We start from the raw sequence: 25454 nt of genomic DNA on the forward strand, positions 1-25454 counted from the left end.
GTTGTGAATAACAAGTTAACTCATTCCTGCCTGAACTTATATATGCGCAAATAGAAACATATATACCGACCTGGCCTGCTTCGGAGTTCAGTGGCCTGACTGTGGGCACAAACAAACAAATTTAAAAATGAAAAATAAAGCATTTGCCAGTCTGCCAGGCCACCGGGAATACTCCCGCTGCTCCCGTTGGTCAGTCCGCTAGTGGTGATGTGTCGAGTTGGTACGTCCCAGCAGGGACGAGGATGTAAACAGACGCAGTTGACACATACAGCTCTAGTCTCCTGGCTCATTATTTTACACAGACAGACACAACCTCTGTTGTCAAGCTTCGTCAATATACCCCCCTTCCCCAAATGGAACTGGTGTCGTGTAGTCACTTCGCTGTGAGTGTTTGTTTCCACGGTTAGCTTGCGGCTAAAGTTAGTTAACGTTAGCTTGTGGCTAGCGTTAGTTAGCTCACGGCTAAAGTTAGTTCGCTTGTGGCTAACTTAATGTTAGCCTAGCTCGAGGCTAACCGTTATAACCGAAAAATTATTTCTTTATGGCATATTGAAGGGAAGGTTTATACTGTCAATTGACAATGACAATGGACACATAGCAATAATATAAAATATAGATTTAGCTCCAAAAACAACCTCACGCACAGTGAAAACTTGTAATGAAAAGCTGGCCTCATAGAGTGGGATTAGACGGGCCCCAATGGCCCTGAATGTGTTTTAAGTGGCCAGTAACCACTGTGGTATGACCATTGGAATGTCGAAATTTGAATCTCTATGTGAGTGATTGTACATCTGAAAGGGTTTTTAAAAGTCAGATGCACTTCATATGGAGTCCCCCTAGTCTCCAATTAATTGGCAATAGAGCACATTCAAGGATACTTTAACCTGTTCCACCCCAGGTGAAAATCTGCATAAAATGTATACCTAGGTAAATGGAATATTGCTCCACTTCTACAAGGGCTATTTGCATATTCTTGGTATCTAGGAACATCTATGGACCTCAATGAATGTATTCTCAGTGTCAGAAATATTGTGTCTATTACTAGGCTTGCTTAAATTCTGATGAAACAAAGGAAAATATGAATTATGATTTTTCTTTTCATCTTTGACAGTGAATAAAACCATGATAATAATGACCAAACTTAAAGAACTGCCACTGGGCTAATTCAGTACCCTCTTGAGATCATGTGTACAAAAGATCTAAGGAAATTAATAAAGGGAAGATGATAAAATTGAAGGTTTTGTATATACAGTACTGAATTCTCCCATCCGGACCAATGCAATTTGAAATATTATTATAGAATATAGAATATATGCTTATACATTACCTTATTATAGCCAATTCGCACATTTATATATATATACATATAGTATCTTTCAAATGGCCGAGTTCAATTTGGATATAGTATCACCAGGCATGCGTAATAACATATACAGTTATTTAATGTAATCGACTGTACTTTTTTATTTCTCCCACAGTGTAATCATTCTGTAACTAATTTCAGATCTGATTCTTCCTACATGATTACAATAGTGTGGAGAAACTGACTGCGTTTCAATATTTGTCAAAAACGTTACCTTTTGTAGCTTATTATCGCGAATCATAAGAATTATTGATATGATTGCTTCAGAACGCCGAACTTTGAACGACCATAGCGGACCACAGGAAGTGTAGTTTGGTGAAATTTCAACACTGCCAGATAGCTAGCGAGGTCCTCTTGAAAATGGCCGCAAAAAGATTCCAATTCTGATCGTTCAACATTTTCATTTCCGCTTCCGGGTCAAGAAACGCGAGTTGAAAAAAAAACTTAAAATGATAAAAACTCACTTTTAACCTATTGCTAAACTATTGCCAACCTAACGTTTTACATTCTACATGTATTTGTGACATAGTAGTGATAATAATACTTGAAAACGTTTGATTTTAAAAAACGCAAATTTATTGCATCACTCATAAAAATATTAATATATGATAATAATGTCAAAAAGGGGTCGGTACCGACCCCGTGGGGGGGAACAGGTTAAATGGTATATATATTATTTGATCCAGGTTGTAAATATGTATGACATCACATATTAAAGTATCTGTCCACTAGTTTGTTGTTAGCTTTGGGAGAGAGTTACTCATGTTCATAAAATGGATAGGACTGCTCAAAGCCATGAGAACATAATAGACAAATTCTAAAATACCCATTTAAAAAACTAAAACATTCATTTATATGAACTTTGTAAAGGAATAGGACATCTGACAAATATCAGCGATACCCATTCGACTTTACTTTTTACCTGCAATGGATGTTGTGTTTTCGCCTGTGTGTCTGTTCGCAACATATCTCAACAAGTAATGGAAGGATTGCCATGACATTTGCTGTGCACATTCATGACCACAAGATGCAAACACCTTTAATGACCCCATGCCCTTTCCTCTGGGACCATCAGTCCAAAATTTGCCAATTTGCTCTGAACATTTAACCTTTCATGGCAACTGAATTCTCGCGATATGACGAGATCACGCGAGAATCCATCTAGTCAGGCTCTAAGTTATGGGCTTGTGCTCGAACCACAGTGGTTTGGACCAATCAGCATCCTATGAGGAACTACTGGTAGATATGGGCAAAGATACTCTGCCAAGTATGTTTTTGTCAGTCCTATTCCAAACGGTTTCAAAGGACAACTATAGAAATATGATCCCTATAGAAACAAAATCTGAGAACAAGATATCTTGAAAAGTAATGACTGGATTGCCATAGACCGCATGAGGAAGAACTCTATTGGTTTTGGTGACTTTTTGACCTCTCATCTAGCACCATCATATAGATATATAGCCTGGGTCTGTTGAGGCAATATCGGCAACTCTTGTGTCTGTCATCAAAGTAGGGAGACTGTTAGGCCTCAGCAGATGTCTCCATTCTACTGAGCACATGCTTCTAGTTGATACTACAACTACATTACTGTGATGATCATCAGAACTGTCTTTAGTTGCCAAGTATGTTTACAAATGCAAGGAATTTTACTCTTGATGTACTTACACAAAGAAATAGAGAATAACAACACAAACTTCAGAGATATACAATGACTATACAGGTGCAACCATTCATTGACTGAACGGAGCTTCAGTCAGTTCATTGGAGCTTCAGTCAGTTCATTGGAGCTTCAGTCAGTTCATTGGAGGGCACGGTTCAAAATTTTATTGTATTGGACATTTTCTTGTGTGTCCGCCCTCAAGTACAGAGTGATGTAATTTACGGATTAAGAACTTTTTCCAGGAAGAGAAGAAAATGGATTCGTTTAGACAAAAATAAAAAGGCACATAGTGATAAATAGATGAGAATGAGGTGCAGAAAAAGGGGTAAAATGGAGGGAGAAACATTCTTTAAACACAGAATATTAGTTCCATTAAAATTGACTTGGATGCAGATATTGATTTCAACACAGTCTAATACAGTACACAATCTATACAGTACACTGGAAAATAATAACTCTTGCAGTGGTGTCGAGTAGGCTACAAACCTTCTAGACCTCCAAAAACATATGGAACGTCAGACTTCAAGCAGATACATTTACATTCAACATTCAACATTTTATTATTATTTACACCAGGAAGATTTTCACTCTGTACGCTCTTTTTCTGCATCACCCTGCTACACACCTCTACTACACTGTTACACATTCACACAGCCTTCTGCTGTTGGCCACTCAGCGGTTGAGGGATGGGGGTGAGTACCTTGCTCAAGGGCACCTCAATGCCGCTCCAGGGTTAAGGATTTGAACCAGCGTTCTTACAGGCACAAGGCAGAGCCCCAGTCTGACCAGGAGAACCCAGTGCCCCCTTATATCACAAGACAATAGAACGCATGATTTCAAGAGCAAGATGAATATTGACTCCTCACTGTGTGACAGATTACCCTGATTACCAGGGACTGATGAAGAACAGACTTCATCTTCACATGTTGGAAAAACCCACAGAGTCAAAACCTCTTCCCAGCACCTCAACTGAATAGTTGGAAACAGAAACCTTGATGGAGAGAGCAGTGGAGAATCTGAGCCTCTACTTATGACATATATCCATCCCACAACTCCCCAAATCAACAACAGAAAAGCACAAGTAATCCTCCATTCCACACTCGACAAGACAACAAGACCACATACTCAACAGTACTATATCGCTGAGGTATTTTGTTTTTGTAGTTTGTTTGTTATCGTTGAAAGTACATTTAATCAATTCTAATTGGAATTGGAAGCACATATGGCAGCATTCACCTTGATGAAGGTGAGTGACATCTCAAATGGACTTAAACTTAACACATGTTTTTAAACAGGAGGATCCACATGCAGATTGGTATTGTCCTGAATTGGCACTGATTCTATATTTGCACTAATAAACCATAGCCAAAAATTCCATTAAATAAATGTATCTATGTTCCCCAGTTCTACATACTGTATGTGTTCTCCCAGGGTCATATGTTCCCAGGGTCCTACTGTATGTTCCCAGGGCCCTGTGTTCCCCAGTTCTACATACTGTTTGTGTTCTCCCATGGGGTCATATGTTCCCAAGGTCCTACTGTATGTTCCCAGGGCCCTGTGTTCCCCAGTTCTACATACTGTATGTGTTCTCCCATGGGGTCATATGTTCCCAAGGTCCTACTGTATGTTCCCAGGGCCCTGTGTTCCCCAGTTCTACATACTGTATGTGTTCTCCCATGGGGTCATATGTTCCCAAGGTCCTACTGTATGTTCCCAGGGCCCTGTGTTCCCCAGTTCTACATACTGTTTGTGTTCTCCCATGGGGTCATATGTTCCCAGGGTCCTACTGTATGTTCCCAGGGCCCTGTGTTCCCCAGTTCTACATACTGTATGTGTTCTCCCATGGGGTCATATGTTCCCAAGGTCCTACTGTATGTTCCCAGGGCCCTGTGTTCCCCAGTTCTACATACTGTATGTGTTCTCCCATGGGGTCATATGTTCCCAGGGCCCTGTGTTCCCCAGTTCTACATACTGTTTGTGTTCTCCCAGGGTCATATGTTCCCAGGGCCCTGTGTTCCCCAGTTCTACATACTGTTTGTGTTCTCCCATGGGGTCATATGTTCCCAGGGTCCTACTGTATGTTCCCAGGGCCCTGTGTTCCCCAGTTCTACATACTGTATGTGTTCTCCCATGGGGTCATATGTTCCCAAGGTCCTACTGTATGTTCCCAGGGCCCCGTGTTCCCCAGTTCTACATACTGTATGTGTTCTCCCATGGGGTCATATGTTCCCAAGGTCCTACTGTATGTTCCCAGGGCCCTGTGTTCCCCAGTTCTACATACTGTATGTGTTCTCCCATGGGGTCATATGTTCCCAAGGTCCTACTGTATGTTCCCAGGGCCCTGTGTTCCCCAGTTCTACATACTGTATGTGTTCTCCCATGGGGTCATATGTTCCCAAGGTCCTACTGTATGTTCCCAGGGCCCTGTGTTCCCCAGTTCTACATACTGTTTGTGTTCTCCCAGGGTCATATGTTCCCAGGGCCCTGTGTTCCCCAGTTCTACATACTGTTTGTGTTCTCCCAGGGTCATATGTTCCCAAGGTCCTACTGTATGTTCCCAGGGCCCTGTGTTCCCCAGTTCTTTGATTTGATTTGATTTTATTAGGGATCCCCATTAGCTGGTGCGATAGCAACCAGTTAGTCTTCCTGGGGTCCACACACACAAAAACATACAAAAACAATCACTATTGCAAAAACAAAATTATTAAAAGTCAGTACACACAATGCATAATGAAACTACTGTAACAATTAAGATAGCTAAAATTACATTAGTGTAAAATAAAAACAAAAAATTACTTGTTAAAAACAATTTAAAAACTATTTAAGATTATTTTTAAAAGTGAATCTTTGGAAATGCAGCAGAGGTTCCAAGGCAGGCCATTCCAAAGAGTTAATGCTCTAAAAATAAAAGATCTCCCCAAAGCGCTGGTTCTAGGACCTGGCAATTCAAGCTGCCCACTACTGGAACCTCTAGTGTAATGCTCGTGCACAGTATTACTAAAAACAATCTGATTATGTATAAAAACAGGAGTTTTACTGCTCATGACCAACTTGAACAGCACAAGTATATTAAACGTAGTTTTCAGATCTGGTCAATTTGAGCATAGTGTTATTCACAGTCAAAGATAAAAAAAATAATTATTGATATTCTCATTTGGTTCATTACAATTTACTCAAGCCTAGTAACATACACAGTATTTATGACACTGGGAATACATTCCCTGAGATCCATAGATGTCCCTAGAATCAGATACCAAGAACATGCAAATGGACCATATAAAAAAAAGTCTGTAAATGTGTATTCTACGTTCTTATGGAATGAATGAGATACAAAAAAAAACATAAAAAAAAGTGAGTAAATTTTCATAACGCGATAATTTGCTGTGTAATTAATTAATCTAATTAACACGATAAACTGACAGCCCTAATTAAAAGACAATCTATTTTCAACGTTAAGCCAAGAGAGGCGGGCATGCATACGGCTCACATTAGACCTTAGTGAGCAGCCCAGTACCAACTGTGCTGCCCTGTTCTGGACCACCTGGAGCTTCCTGAGGTCACCACTGGCAGCAGATGACCACATCGCAGAGCAATAGTCAAGATGACATAAAACTAAACTTTGCACTATCTGACATAAAAGGGGACGGGCAACAAAATAAGCACATTACCTGGAAATACCAATTGCTCTTCCCATTTTTAAAACAATATAATTAATATGCTGAGACCAAGACAGAGTGCAATCCAGCATCACTCCAAGGAGTTTAGTACTTTCAACTTGTTGAACTGCCGAATTACACAAGTTTAAATGAAGCTTTGGATTTGTAGATAACCTGTGCCTTGTTCCCAGCACAATACATTTAGTCTTGGAGATATTAAGGACAAGTCTATTACATACTACCCAGTCATGCACAACTTTAAGTTCTCTACTCAAAACTTCATGATGGTGCAGCGTAATACAATGTTGAATCATCTGCATAAAGAACTGTTGTAGCACATTTGGTAGCCCAAGATAGGTCATTAGTAAATACAGAGAAGAGCAAAGGTCCTAGGCAACTTCTACATACTGTATGTGTTCTCCCAGGGTCATATGTTCCCAAGGTCCTACTGTATGTTCCCAGGGCCCTGTGTTCCCCAGTTCTACATACTGTATGTGTTCTCTCAGGCCCCTATGTTCCCAAGGTCCTATGTTTTTTTATTGAAGTTTATTTCAAATATGCAACAACAACAAACAAACAACAGATATAGCCTTAAGCCATTCAAATATATAAAGAAACACAAGTCAAACTCAGTTTTGTCATTACATATTTGAAAAGGAGTGGGAAGAAGTATACACTTATTTAATCCCACCCCTTTTTAGTCAGATCATAATTTACAACCTGCTGTTAGGAACTTGAATGTTGAGTTCAAGTGTGGCACGAAAGAATGGAGACGGAGAGGGTGCTGCTCTTCTCGAATATGTGTTATTTTATTATCAGAACCACTTTGAGCGATAACATTACTTTACAAGGTAAAGCAGGTAATAGTAATACAAGGAAAGATACTTAGATAAACAACTTAATGAAGCAAAGAGAGAAAAGGGCGGTGAGAGATCCGACTTCTCGACCTTAAGCAAAGATAACTTTAAATCATGATAACGGGCGAGATATCCGACTTCTGCCCGTGGACGGCTGTTCCCAGTAACACTGCTGAAGAACCGACAGAAAGAGAGAGGCATGGTATTACTATAAAGGCCTCAATACAGCCAGCAGACCCAATCAGAACCAGTGACACAAACACAGGCAGGTGATAACAATCAGGGTAATTACGGAGACAGCAGGTGACGACAATCAAGATAATTACAGGGACAGAGTGAGAATACCAGGATGACAGCAGAGCTTCGAATCCCGAATAGGGAGAGAAAGCCCAGACGTTACACCTCAGGGCCCCGTTCCCCGTACCTGGTTCAACTAAGTCGATCAAGATGTCATTATCCAGATTCAGTTAACCCGATGTTTGAAGCCGGGATTTTCCTGTTCCTCGAAGGTGGATTCAGTCTCGTTAACTCGATTCAGACTTGAGACCCAGGATAAATGCGCGCGGCCGCTTCAGTTGGAAAGCCAGCAGGTATCGATGGCAGAGATCCTGATTCTCTAACGGCATTGATTGATTAATTGATTTAAAACTTTATTGACAGATTGCAATACGGCTCAATCGCCTCGCCGACAAGTTAAATGCGTTATCTAGGCTAATTTTAAGTCCCTCATTACCTCAATCAATCAGATTATATTTCTTTAAACTTGCCTGCTGGATTGAATAATCAAATGAGATCTTGCTAGCGAAAATAATTAGTTAAACTGTTATACAGAATTACGATACGGCTCTCTTACCCATTGATTGATGTGTGGTCGATCTTTTACTTATCTCCACTGTGGTCTAACGGGTTGTTCTTTTGACTTTCACGCAGACGACCGGGGTTCGAAACCCTAGTCTTTTCCTTCTTTTTGCAATATAGGAATAATTCAATTTGGTGCACGTTGAGAGCTATATAAAGAATGACATCCTCAATGCATGTAGATTTATAATATTTTAACTTAAAACCAGGCTACTTTGGCGTATAATCATTAATATTATATTCAAAAAAATTATATTGGAAACATGGGGTTTCGAACACCGGTCGCTGGGTTGGCAGGGTTGAGCACTACCGCTGCGCCACTGTGGCAGATGGGATAAATTCATTGTTTATACATTAATGAACGAGAGACCCGTGTTTAGAATATTCTTTATTTTGAATGAAGTTTTATTTCTTTATCCTCATTCATTAATGTGACGTCAACGGCTCATTCAATTTCTCAAATCCGTCAAACAGCACATCTCATCAGACATCTTAATCCCAGTTACAATTAAAATAACCACAAAGTCATAATGTGTACATCGCACCGAGCGAGCGCCACGGTATATATAACGTGCATTATTTAGGACAAAGTGAATTTAGTATCAGCATTTTGGGTCTATTTTACATTTCAACAGCCCCCTCTGGAAGAATGGAGCACAAAAACGTAATTCAGAATGGTATAATGCAGATCGTAGACTGTGGGAATAATTTCAGGAAACGGGCTGTCACTTCTTTGCGGGGGCGTGGCGATGGTTGATCCGGCTAACTTGAACTTAAACCCTGCTTTCGACCAGGCTCAAACTTTTGGATCTGTTGTCATGGTGATTTGGACAATCCAGGTACGGGGAGCCGGAAAGTCCGGCTTAAGTCAGACTTAACCGAAAGTTATCCGGCTAACTCAGTTATCCAAATACGGGGAACGGGGCCCTGCTCCCTTTATGGTCAGAATTTTTTTTTACTTAGTTAACAAAACATGTTTGATAAATTCCTTATTATTATTTGCCATTTTGATTAACAAAACTAGGTTACCCTGTATAGTTCCTCTAGCCATTTCATATACATAATACAACTACATACATACATTGTGACGAGCCTGGTGGGGTTCGGACTCGCCACGGTTCCAAAACAAACAAATTCAAATGTCCACAAGTGCAATATCAATCAATACGAATATCTATTGAATAAGGGCAGAATTCAGTTAGCAAAACACAAAACAGGCTCTCCTACGCAAAAAGGGATTGTTCAATACTCAGGGTAGTCGTCCGGTCCAGGGTCAGTACACAAGGGGGTTTCTCAGCCAGTCTAGGTCCAGTACACAATGAACACCTTCTCGCCTTCACCTCTCCTCTCACTACCTCTCACCTTACACAACTCCGAATATCTCAATCTCTCTCTCTATGTCACAACTCCAACCTCACCTCCACTCAACTTACCTCTGACTAACCTAGTGTATTTGTAGTGTGTGTGTCTGGGGCATGTGCACGTGAGATGTGGGTGAACTAATGATGCACATGTGTGTTCTATCAGTACTAATCAGCTACCTAATTGTTCCTACTCCTTCTGTGGCAATAATATCTCCCGTCCTTCACATATCCATGAGAGGGGGGGGTGATATCTGCCACAATATACACATGTATACATACGTGTATATATACCATACATACATAGATAATACAAAAAAAAGCCCTTCTTCATCTCTGTACCTCTGTAAAACCATTTGACTATATTTCATTTTAAACTGTTTTATGTTTTCCACCCATGTGGTCCAGTACCGGACCGCAAATGACATCACGTCATAAATCTTAGTCTAGACTGTCTTGACATAATTATATTTTTTTTTTCAAATGTATTCAAGAGTAAACATCCTAACCATGTCACAACAGCAGTCATAGTGTATATTTTCAGCAATACGTTTGTTTACCAAATAGGTTAAAGTGTTATTAGTGAGATTTTAGTTTTTTAAATGTGTTGTTTTGATTGCGGGGATCTGCTATTTTGAATTTGCGACTGTCGCTGAATGATGACGATTGTAGTCATTTTGAGAAGAGGAAATCCAGATCTCTCAATGAGCGTTGGAATTGTTGAAGGCGCTCGCCATCAACGCTGGAGACGCTGGGTTCGAGTCCAGCTCTCGGCGTTGCTATCAGCTTAGCTGGTCGTTCATACTAACACAATTGGCAGTGTTAGGGGTGGGAAAGCTGATGGGTGGGTCCTGGGCGTTGTGGACAGCGACCCCTACAGTTCGGTCGGGGCGCCTGCACAGCGAGGGTAGGATCTGGAGGGAGGTAGTGTGACCTTCCACACGTTACACTCTCCCGGTGAGAATCTGCGCTGCCAGGCTGGCTGCCGGCTGGCTGCACATGCGTCGGAGGAAAGCATGTGACAGTCTCCGGCCTCCCGGACCAACAGTAGGGGGGAGTGCGCAACAACCAGGAAGGGGGTTGGGAATTGGCATAACGACTAACAGTGGGATGGGCGAAAAATCGGGAAAAGGAGGGGGGGAAAAGATATAAAAAAATAAAGAAAAACGGCTTATTACTCTGATTATATACCACAAAACTGAACGTTATTGGCAGATATTGGAGCACAGTTAGTTTGTCTCCCCTATTGTGAACATTTAGCAACCATCCGATTTGAAATCAGTTTAAAAATGGCAGAGCTGTCGCAGGAATAAAAAAACTCTCATTCTCTGTTCTTCATGCACGCCTGGTGATACTAAATCCAAATTGAACTCTGCCATTGGAAAGAGTAGATTTGGCCCGATCCATAGTGTGCAAGTTGGCTATAATAAGGTAATTTATAGGCCTCATATTCTATATTCTATAATAATATTTCAAATTGTATTGGGTCCGGATGGCAGAATTCAGTACTGTATCTACAAAACCTTCTGTTTAATCATCTTCCCTTTATTTATTTCCTTTGATTTTTTTGTATACGTAATCTCAAGAAGGTACTGAACATGCTCAGTGGCAGTTTCTTATGTCTGGTCATTGTTAGCATGGTGTTATTCACTGTCAAAGATGCAAAGAAAAATCTTAATTCATATTCTCCTTTGTTTCATCACAATTCAAGCAAGCCTAGTAATAGACACACTATTTATGACACTGGGAATACATTCACTGAGGTCCATAAATGTCCCTAGATACCAAGAACATGCAAATGGACCTTGTAGAAGTGGAGAAATCTTCCATTTACTTAGGTATGAATTTTAGGCAGATTTTCAGAAAATAGGGCTCTGGGCTTAAGAGGTTACTCCACAATCAGACCGTTCCATAATTTTACTCCGCAAATTGAAATTCAAAGACTTTTCATGGTTGTTCGAAAACTGTATTTTTTCAAATTAAAATGTCCCCTTAAATTGTAACCCCCAATGTTCCCGACCCAAGGTCATGTATTCCCCAGCTCTATGTAGCACATTTCATTTTGTATTTGTATTGCTTAATTATACATGAAAATGTTAAAAGTAACTTTACAGATGTTCAAATGTGTTACATTTAAACTGGCCTGACTATTACAGCAGGTTCCTGTTCTGACGCACATAAAGGGCAGAAAAGCACTACAATACAAATCACAGAAACAGCACAATAAAACATAAACAGCTGACCAGAGACTACAAGAGGAGAGAATGTAAGTGGAGTAAGTAAGATGCTATATGTGTGTCCTTCCATCAGGTAGTGTTTTAAATATACCTTTTTTTGTATGTGTGTAATAAGAGTGTATTACTCTAATATGGGATCTCATTCCAGATTTTATTGTGTGAAAAGATTATCTCAGACCATACTTCTTGTTGGCCTGAACTGGAATGAGTGCAAGTGAAATTGTTCCTGTCTTGTGTTGTATATTCATGTAGTTCTGAAAAGTCAGGGCTGTGGTGAGTCCCAGGTGAAAGGTTGCCATGGATCTTATACACTCTATTGTATAGACTTGGTATTGGTTCAGTGGTTTCCTTTGTGGTGAGGGACCAAATTGTGAGACGGTAGGATATTGTTGAAAGAACGATTGCATGTAGATACAGTATGTGTCTGAGACAGTACAGGTGACATTATGGTCTGATAGTTATAAACATACAGTTTTTTGGTTGAGCTTCTTCATTAAATTATTAATGTGGTTTCAATAGGTGAGATGTCAATCCAGAAATTATTCCAAGATATTTTTCAGGGTTTCTGTGATGGTTCATTTGATTTGCAAAATGTATCAGACATAGACAATGTAAATATCAGACATAGATATATATTTACATACATTCAGTTTTCTTGGCATTGATAGTTAGATGATTAGATTTCAACCATTAATGTAAATAGTGAAGATCAGGAGAGAGTTTTGAGCATATGATTTTATATTACTGGGATGGATATTGGCCAGTAATTCAAAACAAGAGTTGGATCCTCAGATCTTTAAATGGGAGTGATTTGAGCAGTTTTCCAGCCGGAGGGAAAGATAGAAAGCCTGATACAGAGATTCATCAGATGGTGGATGAGAAGCATCAAGCATTTTTCAGAATAATGAGACAGCCCTTCTGTGTAATCTAAGAGAACGAGAACAGGTGGGATTTAGAGGAAACAGGTGGAGGATAAGAGAGTTATTTAACATACATAACAAACTAATCATTAAAATAGCTTGCATCTTTTCGGCTTCAGTTTTCCTAACAGCATACCTGTACATAAATGAGTGATCTGATATTTTTTTATTATCAGAAACACTTTGAGCGATAACAATACTTTACCCCAGGTAAAGCAGGAAGTAGCAATAAGGAAGGATACTTAGAAGAGAACTTAACAACAAAAGAGAATAGGGCGGTGAGAGATCCGACTTCTCGACCTAAAGCAAGGATAACTTTAAAGCATGATAACAGGCGAGATATCCGACTTCTGCCCGTGGACGGCTGTTCCCAGTAACACTGCTGAAGAACCGACAGGGAGAGAGGGGCAAAGTATTACTATAAAGGCCTCAGTACAGCCAGTAGACCCAATCAGCACCAGTGACATAATTACAGGCAGGTGACAACAATCAAGGCAATTACTGAGACAGCGCATGACGACAATCAGATAATACAGAGACAGAGAGATAATTCCAAGATGGCAGCTGGGCCTCCAATCCTGAATAGGGAGAGAAGCCCAGACGTTACAATTGCGGTATGCATTATTCCAGACTATGTTTATTTAGAGGGTTGACTTGTACATATAAGGTCAGGGACTGAACTCTGAGTGTTCTCAATTCTAGTCGGCCCCTTGATTCATTGGTAGAGACTAGGCTTGGGCGGTATACCTACTCGCCTCCTTCCCAAACTTTCACCACAAGGCGAGATCAAGGGCTGCAGCGGCGTCTGATGCTGAGCGTCACCATAACTCACAGAACTTGGTTATATACATAACCTTACGTTCTGTTTCGTTATGGCTCTGCTCAGCATCATACTGCACAAGGGAGGCTGAGCGAGAGCCATAACCCGACAAATGTACCCCACTGAGGCCCCCCACAACCATCAGACCAGGGAGGACCGAGCCCCCCCCGACCCTCCCTAATGGAGGGTACCCCCCCTATTGGAGGCTTACGGGAGGGAGACGGATCCGACCGTGCGAAGAGGAACTCAAGCAACTCAACGCACAGGGTGAGCAGACCGTGGCTTGACCCCACGACTACACACACGCACAACCCGCATGCCACCCGGGAACGAACGGAAGGAACAACCCTCGTCACTGCCCCCAAAATCACGGGGTCAAGAGCAACCCAACCCCGTGGTAAGGCTGTATTTTAGCGCCCTAGCTGCCCCTCCAACAGCCCTCACTAAGGCTTCTCTGCCAGGTTTTGACTGGTCACCACGGGCAGAGAACGCCTTCCGAGACCTTAAACACCGATTCACCTCCACCCCACCCCTGTCTTAGTCCACCCAGATTCGGAGGTTCCATTTCTGCGGGGGGGGGGGGGGGGGGGGGTTGCTCTCTCAGAGATGCTTAAATGACGGTAAAGTGCATCCTTGCGCCTTTTTTTTTTTCGTCGCCTGTCCCCGGCCGAACGCAACTACGACGTGGGGAATCGTGAGTTGTTGGCCATTAAATTAGCATTGGAGGAGTGGAGGCAATGGTTGGAGGGGGCTGCACAACCCTTTATAGTATGGACTGACCACAAGAACCTGGCGTACATTCAGGGGGCTAAGCGACTTAACGCACACCAGGCCAGGTGGGCTTTATTTTTTACGCGCTTCCGCTTCTCCATCCTTTCGGCCTGGGCCCAAGAACGTCAAACCGGACGCTCTTTCCCGACAGTTCGACCCCTCCGGGTCGAGTCCAGGAAATTAGCTCCCCGGTTTGTGGGTCCATTTAATAAGGTGGTGCGGCGGGTAAACCCGGTGGCCTACAGGCTGCTACTCCCGACTTGCATGCGGGTTCACCCAACGTTCCACGTATCTCTCCTAAAACCCTTTCTTACCTCGCTTTCTTACTGTCCCCACCAGTTCCTGCTGTTCCTCTGCCCCGCATCATTGATGGACAAATGGTCTACACGGTGTGGAGGATCGTGGGTTGCCGGTGGAGGGGTAGGGGGTTTCAATTTTTAGTGGACTGGGAGGGGTACGGGCTGGAAGAACGATCCTGGGTGCCTCAGAGGGACATTTTAGACCATAGTCTTATTAGAGATTTCCGTCAACTACACCCACGTCAGGTGCCGTTCGTCGGGGGGGATACTGTAACGTTTGGGGTTTTGCTCTCCTCTGGGAGCAAAAGCCCTAGCGTTACCCGATGGTAATTAACCTGTCTATCTGCCCTGATTGCATTCATTGGTACCCGATGTGTATAGTTAAGTTGGCTTTATATGTTCTTCCTGGTTACTATTCAGATCTTTATATGTTCTTCCTGGTTACTATTCAGATCGTCTGTCGATCACTGAACCTTGCCGTAAGTAGTACCTTGCATTCTTGCTAAAGCCTTATCGCTCCTTGTCACGGAGGATAAGTTCATTCACTGTTCATTTATTGATTGCAGTGTCATTGCTTATTGTTTTGTATTATGTTACTGTGTGCTGATGTAGCACTGTCACCCGACGTGTTTATTTTGCTATCTGTTGTGGAGACAGTGTTTCTCCCCTTTGCTTTTCCCATTTTGTGATACAGTTCAGTTTATGTTTAATACTACAGCGTGATTTTGGAGACTTGTTTTCTCCCCTTTACTTTCCCTGTTTTGGAGACAACGGTTCTCCTCGTTTCTTTGTCGGTGTGTACGCTCTGCACATTGATAATAAATAATTATCCTTTGTTTGAGAAACAACACCTGCCTCTCGTCTATCCGTTCTGCACTGCACCTGGGTCCAACACACCTACCAAACCCTAACACCATAGGAACATAGATATACTCCCGATTGCCGTGTGATACCAATAAATAAATACCAGCCCTATAACAACAAACCTTGCAGGGATTTGCAACTAAATATTGGTGCTGTCACAATAGCATTGGTCTAAAAATTCTCTCATTACTTCAGTTAAAGATGTAAATGCGATGTAAGAAATAATCAGTGTCAATATTTTATTCATCATATGTAAATAAGCCTGCTATCCAAACAACTGTGTTTAATTATTTCATTCTTTGAGAAGAACGATAAAACATTGAGACAATTCAAGAGGCCAGAGGGACACATTAGGAGATAATAATTAATAAATGTTGTCTTCATATCTCAATCTCGCCAGAGCTGAAGGTTTTGTATCCTTTCTCCCTCATTCTTCTTTCACTTTTCCTCTCTCTCTCTCTCTCTCTCTCTCTCTCTCTCTCTCTCTCTCTCTCTCTCTCTCTCTCTCTCTCTCTCTCTCTCTCTCTCTTCTCTCTCTCTCTCTCTCTCTCTCTCTCTCTTCCTCTCTCTCTCTCTATTCTCCTCTCCCCGCATGGTGCATGGATTACACAACTCCATGCTTCTCTCTGACCAGCGTTGTTTAGATTTCACTCAAGCATGATCCTCCTCCCACAGATGTTCTGGAACTGGCTAGGGTGTTAATCACAAGTAATGTCCTCCGTCGTGTAAAGGAGCCTGGCCTCCTCTCAATCTCAACCAGTCCCATTACATGAGGCAGGTGTGTTTTTCTCATCCAGAGGGTAATGAGTTCATCTGCACTTTGCTCAGACAGGGTCCCTCTCGTAGCTCAAGCTGACTCTGCAAATAATCTGTGCTATTTGGCACGAGTTACTTAATTTTTTTTTTGTAAAAGGAGAATATTTGCCAGTAGTTGTACTCTGTAGACTTGTAAAGATCCTGGGAAGCTTACATTACTGTTACATGTATAAAAAAAAAAATTAAATAAAACTCCTCCGTGCGTCGTGGGGTGTCTCTGGCTCCGCGGTCGTGGGATACGCCTGGGCGGCGCCCGGTGGTGAGTTTGCCTCGCAGAGGGGCCGTTGAGCCTCCATCTCCTATGAGATGGCCTGGTTCCGGCCCTGGTTCCCCCGCCAGTGGACAGTCGGCCGACAGGCCGACAGCTCCTCTGGTGGCCGGGGATTTCCGTCGCAGACTCTTCGCCTCGGCTCGCTCTCGTCGTAAGGCGGTGAGCAGCAGGGGCGAACGGCCTGGCTTTAGTGTTGCGCTGGAGCCGGACGAGAGTTCTCTTGCCTCTTCTCCATTTCCGATGGAGACTGAGGATTACATAGAGGGGCGGGAGCTCTCTTGTTCGAAGCCGCAGTAGAGACGTATCACTCTCCCCCTCGGGGAGTGGCAGGGAGTGCTGCGTCTCCTTGGGGTCCCTTGTACTCCACGGTTGGGTTAGAACCTCCGACCCCGAGACAAGATGCCCAGCTATCTGCCGCGTTGGACGTTGGCGCCAGAGGCAGCCTCCCGTACGTGAGAGACGTGAGTGATGTGGAGGGAGGTACGCAAGGGGAGTTGCTTGCCTTGTTCCCCGAACTCATGGCGGCCGCCGCAGCCGCTAATGGCGCGGCGTTGCCGCAGCCACTGCCAGCACCTGTTCCTGATGACATGATAGGTAATCTCTGGCAACGTCGTCCTGTGAGAGAGACGGGCGTTGTCTGCCCATTCTTCCCGCATTGTTGGCCTTACCCCCGCCTACGTGCCAGTCACGCGGGTGGTGGGTTTGGTCCAGAGGCTAAAGGACGGGGTGCCTCGACTTGATAGCCCGATGGCATCCATACTTTGTCCCGAAATGGTGTGGGAGCCGTTAAGAAAGCCGGTTCTCCAAGGGAAATCGGCTAGGCAGTTGGCTAATTGGAGTGACCAGGTGTACATCCTAGCTGCCACCTCCAACATCGCACAGCTAGCGCGCTACATGTCGGGGCTGATGGCGGGCGGGTCGGTATTGGATGACCATCAACGATACCTTCACGCCCAGGCGACTGGAGCCATCCTGCACCTAACCCAGCTGCAGGCGATAGCCGCCGCGAAGGACCGCGCCCTGGCCACTCTCTCCCAGCGCCATCTTTGGCTGGAGCAGTGGAGCAGGCACGGGTGCTGGAACAGAGGAGGATTCCGCTGCTCACGGCCCCCCTCTCCGATGCTGGATTATTCGGGTCAGCCATGCAGCAGATGACGGCAGCCTGCAGGGAGATGGAGGAGGAGCGCTCCGTGCTCCAGCCCCATTTCCCCCGACCTGATGCCACTGGTTATGTCCGGAAGAAACAACGCCGGCAGAGGACCGCGACCGTTGCCTCTGCCACCACCGCCGCCGCTGCTGGCCCTTCGGCGAAGAAGGCCAGGAGTGGAGGGACTGCCTCGTCCGCTGCAGCCAGCCGCGCCACGCCCGGAGGGAACGGTAGGGATTGTCGTGACCAGGCTCCCCAGAACCGTTCCTCCGGGCCGGCTCCCCGTGGGGGAAAGCAGCGCTCTGCACACGGCAGGCGCCGCTAGTGACTCCCCTGTTTACCCCTGCCCCCCCCCCCCCCCCAACATATGATTTTGTTATTAAATAAAAAAGTCCCTCCTGGTGAGGGACTGTTTTTTGTTACAAAATGTGTGTTTATTCACTATATATTGGGGATACGATGTATAACCCTCACCTAGCTGTGGGGTTGTGTGTTTGCTTAGGGAGTAGGTCAGTTTTCTTGAAAATAGTTTTTCTGGTCGCTATACATGTGTGCTTAGCAAGGCCTGTGGCTAGCACTCGGTCGAAAGACTTGTCTTCCCTCATCATGAAGAAAACGGTGTTCTTCTTGCAGTAGTAAGAGTGAACTTTACCTTTTTTATCTGAGGGGGTTGTGTGTATTCTGTTACGTTTGTGAAACATGGCATCGAGTCCACAACTAGGTTAGAGTGTTAGCCTGCAGAAGTAATCACATATGTAGCTTGTACCGAGGTCTTTGACCCTCTCTTTAACATCTGTTGTTTTTTCTTTACTTGGTGAAGTATGAAAACACAGGTGGCGTGTTCGCACATGAGCCTAAAGCCTTGTATAAAAACCAGTTTTTTACACAAACAAGTTTATCGTCTGTGGCTGGCGTGCAATGGTTGAGCTTATCCTAGAGGATATACGCTTTTTCATGTAGCATGCTAGATAACTGGTATCATGCGCTGCTTGTTATTTATTTTTTTATTTATTTATTTTTGATCTTTTTCCCCCTCCATTTTCCTCAGATTTTTCTCCCATCCCAATGTTAGTCGTATGCCAATTCCCAATCCCCTTCCTGGTCGCTGCGCACTTACCCCCCACAGTCAGATCATCTGGGAGAGTGGAGGCTATCACGTGCTTCCTCCGATACACGTCCAGCCAATCAACCGCTTCTTTTCACCTGGCAGCGCGGATCCTTCCTGAGAGGGCGTAGCGTGTGGAAGGATCACACTATCCCACTCAGGTCCTATCCGCGCTTAGCAGGCGCCCCGACCGAACTGTAGGAGTCGCTGTTTACAACGACCCGGACCCACCCCGCCAGTTTCTCCCACCCTCTGATACAGCCAATTTTATTAGTGTGAACGGCCAGCCAAGCTGGTGACAACACCGGAGCTGTGAGCTGGATTCGAACAGGCGAATCCAGCTCACAGCTCCGGGGTTGGTGACGAACGCAATCTCCGCTACGCCACCTAACCACCCCCGCTGCTTGTTATTTTAATAATATCCGGGGTATGGGGTCATGGGGGGTGAACTGATAAACCCCTCCCCCCTTTTTTACTGATTGGCCAGGGGGTTGGACCTCCTGTTCTTTGGTCTTCCTGTCACGCTGTGGGATCAGCGCGTCACAGGGTGGGGAAAGGGGGGGGGGGGGGGGGGGGGAGTTCCATGTGAGTTTTTTTTTCAGGCTCCATATTGTGGACCACTGTCATTGTCAAGATTGGGTGATGCGTTGCGTTGGAAACTGTTTGTTTTCTGCTCTGCTCTCTATTTGCATATGTGTTGAGCTTTTGGTCACGTGGCTCAATGTTTACATATATCTTTTCAATTATTACTCACGTGGGAGGTCTCTCTGGGGGTTCCCTGTCTCCCCTCTTTTATACAGAGTGGTGTTGGCAGGGTTTTTTCCCTCAGATGCGTCATATGGGACGCTCACAGCACTGGTTAAAGTCATCAACGACCTCCTCATCTCCGCTGATTCTGGTGCCCTCAACATCCTGATCCTACTCGATCTCAGTGCAGCCTTTGACACAGTGTGTCACTCCATTTTCCTCCAAAGGCTGCACCAACTGGGTGTTGAGGGCACAGCACTTGGCTGGTTCTCCTCCTACCTCACAGACAGACACCAATTCATCTCCCTCTCCGGCCACACCTCCTCCCCCTCCCCAGTCACACAGGGGGTCCCCCAAGGCTCAGTCCTTGGCCCCCTGCTCTTCATCTGCTACATTCTCCCCCTTGGTCACATCATCCGTAAATACCACCTAAACTTCCACTGCTACGCTGATGACACCCAAATCTACATCAGTACACAATCCCCCCACAGCCCACCCCTCAGTCACATCGAATCCTGCATTACCGAACTCCAAACTTGGATGACTCACAACTTCCTCAAATTGAACAGTGACAAGACTGAACTTCTCATTATTGGCACCAAAACCACCCTCACCAGATCCGGACCCATCACACTCACCATCAACGACTCCACCATCACCCCCTCCCCCCTAGTCCGAAACCTTGGTGTCCTCCTTGACCCCACCCTCTCATTTGACCCCCACGTCCGCTCCATCGTAAAAATATCCTACTTTTACCTCTGCAACATTGCAAAAATCCGTCACTGCCTCTCCCCCCCTGCTGCTGAATCCCTCATTCACGCCTTCATCTCCTCCCGCCTGGACTATTGCAACTCCCTCCTCACTGGTATCACCTCCGCTCCCTCCATAAACTGCAAATGGTCCAAAATTCAGCCGCCCGCCTCCTCACTAACACCCGGTCCCGCGAACACATCACTCCTGTCCTCCACTCTCTCCACTGGCTCCCGATCAAACACAGCATAAACTTTAAAACACTACTCCTCACCTTCAAAGCCCTCCACAGCCTGGCCCCCCCCTACCTGACTGATCTCCTTCTTCCCTACCGCCCCACCCGTTCCCTCCGGTCCTCCTCCACTGCCTCCCTCACTGTCCCGACATCCAAGCTTAAAAACTTTGGAGATCGGGCCTTCTCTCGTACTGCACCCCGACTCTGGAACTCCCTCCCCCAGTCCATCAGAGACTCCCCTACACTCTCCACCTTCAAAGCTCGCCTCAAAACCCACCTGTTCTCCCTTGCCTTCAACCCCCCCCACCCATAAACCCCCCCCCCTCCGACCTGATTGATGTCTGTCTCCAGTATTTTTGTGCTATCATGCTGTCTTCCCTGTTCCCCCCATGGTCTCATGTTCCTTTTGTTTTTGTTTCTCTGTTGTTTCTTTGTTTTTACTTTTGCTCCCAACTATTGTCAGCGACTTCGGGTTATTGAGAAGCGCTATATAAATTAAATGAATTATTATTATTATTATATCTGTGTCTTTTTGGCCAGCCTCCTGCCGCTCGTCCCAGGCGGCGTGGAGGGAACGTTATCTGGTTTCTTGTTAGAATTACCATTGATGTGTTTTGGGTCTCGACGTGTACATGGCGCTGGCCCTGGGTGCTTTCAGTGTGGAACCACGTATGGGCTGGCGCGCCTTGGTTGCTCATTTATAAAAACGGCGTTTTTTATACGAGCGACTGAGATGGAGATTTTATCTCTTCCGAGCGCCAGTGTACTAGGTTAGTCTTGACAACTCACGCTCATCTCTGGGGGGAGATGACGGAGTAGATCAAAAAATTGGCGGAGGGGTCTCACGCCCGTGGGGTGGGCCACCGGGTACGGTGCGTTCGTGTTCTGACCGTCTTGGTGGCGCCCTTTGTGATGTTTTGGATCAACACGCGTACCTACCCCCCTCTTAGGACTGGGGATGGCGGCGTGACTAGGACACGGGACTGGTTCTGGTCGCGCCGGACCAGGTCAGTTAACCCGTTGTCCGCCGGGTCGCAGATCTGCTGTTCTGGTACCCTGAAGGACTTTGTGCTTTTCCGGGGGGGAAATACCGGGTCGGCCCGGGCGTCGCAGGGATTGATGTTATGGATGTGTGTGTCGTAGGTATGTCACTACGAGTTATCCTTCGCAGTGTGCTTGGTCCATATTGTGTTGTACCTTGCGCTGTGCTAAGGGGCCTGGTCCTTCTCCATTCGTTTTCGCCCCTCCCTTCCCCTGCTGGTTTCTATTGAACCCCTCTGGCATCCCTGTGTACGTCCCGGTCCACCGGGCCCAGGTCCAGACTCGTTCTTGTCGATCTGTTGGCCTGGGTTAACCCCTTCTTGAAAACTGAAAACACTTGTACTGCCTGTATAGCAAACACGCGCAGTTGTGTTTCGGCGTTTTTTTCTTGGGGGGTTAAGGGAACAACCGCCTCCTGTTAAACTAAACATAGGGGGGTGGTTGATTCCCCGGTGTGTTGGTAGCAGAGTCGACTCTTTGGTTTAGGCCGGGCTTGACCCTGTCTGCCTGCGAGTGTGCCCCCGCACTTTTCATGACATCTGCCAATCATGTCAGCCTTCTCTTGGACCTCGACCTCTCTAAGGGGTCGGGTTTGTGGAGGTTGCGACATGGTGCACAGCATACCGAACGCCCCTTCCGCCGGGGTGCTGTTTTCACAGTAGACCCTTTAGGCTCCTGTCTAGTCCGCAGTGCTCCGGGCACAGGTCGAGTTATGCTCTTGGCCTGTTGCCGGGATTGAGGGATCAACCTCTTGGAGGTTGTCTCCCCGGTGCGCCGATTGGCCCCACAATATTGTGGGGGTGTAGCCTCTGTGGAGTGCTTCAGGGCGGCGTGCTGTAGGGGGGAAGGGCCTGCTCTTGGATTGGGCCCTGTCCGATATGCTGGCAATGTGGGGGGTGGTGTCACCAGTGACCGTCTGGTGGCCTCACCGGGCCCCCTTTTTTTCGGGGGGTCCTGGTCCTCAGGCTGTTCCTGGGGCTGGGTCCTCCTCCGCGCTCCGCTGCTACGGCCTTGCCACAGGGTTGGGTTCTTGACCTTTGACCCCATGATGTTGGGGGCTGTAACAGGGTTTTTTCTCCCCGTTCGTTCCCTAGTGGCATGTGGGATGCGCGCCTGAGTGGTCGCTGGTCCTTCTGTGTGAAGGTAAGTCCCACGATCTGCTCACCCTGTGCATTGAGGTGCTAAACCCTCTTCCCACAGTCGTATCCGATTCCCTCCCGTCCCCCTCTAGGGGGGTCGGGGGGCTCGGGTCCTCCCCGGCTCTGATGGTTGTGGGGGGCCTCAGCGGGTACATTTGTCGAGCTTCCGCTCTGCTCAGCTCCTGTGTTCCACTAGAGTGCAGAGCGTAAGCTATACGATAATATAACATACGTTATCCTATAACCATAGTTATATGAGTATAGCGAGCGCTCTGCACTGACTCACTGAGGACCCCGTGATCTTCGCCTTTGGTGGTGAAAGACTTGGGAAGGAGCTGTTAGTGTGGCCACGACCCCGCTTATGTAGAGGAGCGGATGTGGGTGTGGCCAGGCGGATGGGTGTGTACATGTGGAGAAAGAATATTCAGTGTTAGATTGGATAAAGGGATAGTTCCAGTGCAGAGTGCTCGCTATACTCATATAACTATGGTTATAGGATAACCGTATGATTCCTCCACTTCTACAAGGTAAATTTGCATGTTCTTGGTATCTAGGAACATCTAATGACCTGGGGGTATGTAATCCTCCCAGTGTCAGAAATATTGTGTCTGTTACTAGGCTTGAGTAAATTGTAATAAAAAAAAGGAGAATATAAATTATGATTTTATTTTGCATCTGTGCCGGTGAATAACACCATGAAAACATTGAGGTTCTTTTGATTACACTCACTGAGCTCATTCAGCACCTTCTTGAGATCAAGTGTACAAATAATCTAAGCAAATGAATAAAGGGTATCATACATCTATGGATAGGGAAAAGGCTCCTCTTTCCAATGGCAGTGTTAAATCTGGATTTAGTCATTTCCTCTCGGTTTTACGATAAAAAAGATATAATTCGCATTTTTCCGATAAATTCTTATTTTCGGTAAATCTTATAAAACATTGGTACATGTGGGCCCTCTTGAGGACGATTCGCAATGCACCACTTTGCCGACCTCTAGCGGCTAGGGTGTGCATTTCTTTTAATACAATATATAGATAGAATTGAAGCCCTATTCGTTGCCTGTCGATTGCCCCTTCAAGTGACAAAATCCGTTTAGCGGTTTTCGAGTTACATGCCGATATGTGAGGCGTGCGCCAAAGTACACATTACCACCCCCGACTCCCAGGGCTCTAGCTCCGTCAATCATCTTGGACAGGGTTGTAGCCAATGAGTGTGGCTTCCCAATGATACCCCACATGGGGATCTACTACGGTCGCTATTGATCGATTTATGATAAAGAAAAGCAGGGTCCCCTTATAAGGGGACCTTACAGCTTAACAGGTTTTAAATAATATACATATTGTTAAATAGGCATAATATGACTGGGGAAGTGGTTTTAAATGGTTAAAAAGACTTTTTTCATTTCAGCTCGACTAGTACAAAATATGAAATATACATACCTGTGATATTGAACTGTATACTCCTGATCATTCTGCTAAATGCAGTGGCGGCCGGTGTGAACTACATTTGGGTGGGCGCGGGGGGGTGAAGGGGGGGGGGGGGGGGCAAGCGGACAGCTGACCAAGCGGACACTAACTCGACAACATTTCCAACGTTAAGTCGAGTTGATTCATACTACACTAGTACACATATGATCAATCCACTAATGAACACATATATATATCTTGTCATTTTAAACAAGTTACCATTCATTCATTCATCCATTATGCATCACCCACGGTGAAATTAACAACAACAATGACACGCTGTGTTGAGAGAGCGAGAGAGAGAGAGAGAGAGAGAGAAAGAGAGAGCGAGAGAGAGAGAGCGAGAGAGAGAGAGAGAGAGAGAGAGAGAGAGAGAGAGAGAGAGAGAGAGAGAGAGCGAGAGAGAGAGAGAGAGAGAGAGAGAGAGAGAGAGAGAGAGACCGCATTAACTCACTGTTTAGTTGAAACGTGGTCCAGGAGGGCTTGATAAAGTGTATATGTCCACTGTCCCACAGACTGTTGATGTATATCCACTGTCCAGACTGCATCCAGCAAATAGCTTATTGTTAGCACAACACAAGTACTGATGAGCTGTGTCTTACTGTCTTTGGCCATTTCCGCGTCGAACAGCCTGCAAACTACCTGGCGTTCTATCGCCCTGCTCTAAGACAAACTCTAACCTTAACCAACTTTTAAAGAGTGCCTAAGCTTAACCGTCGAAAGAACTTGCCGTCACGCTCTAAGACAAACTCTAACCTTAACCTACTTCGAAGAGTGGCTAAGCTTAACAGTGTAGAAACTGACGTCGGCCAATCAGAGAGCGTCTCTGAGAAATGCGGCTACGGAAAGTATAGACGCTGCTTGCGTAGATGATATAGATCGCTTGAAAACGCGCCCGGCTTCCATCATAATACATCATATTTCAACGCACAGCGCGTTACGCACTGATTGGCTGCGACGGATACAGCGATGAAACCAGTGCACGCCCACTGTAAGCGCTATTGCGTCTAGCCCGAGAGAAATGCGGCTACGGAAAGTATAGACGCGGTATGATTCTCTATCAGACAG

The sequence above is a fragment of the Notolepis coatsorum genome (genome assembly GCF_963971535.1).
Source record: "Notolepis coatsorum genome assembly, chromosome: 19".
Classification (NCBI taxonomy): domain Eukaryota; kingdom Metazoa; phylum Chordata; class Actinopteri; order Aulopiformes; family Paralepididae; genus Notolepis; species Notolepis coatsorum.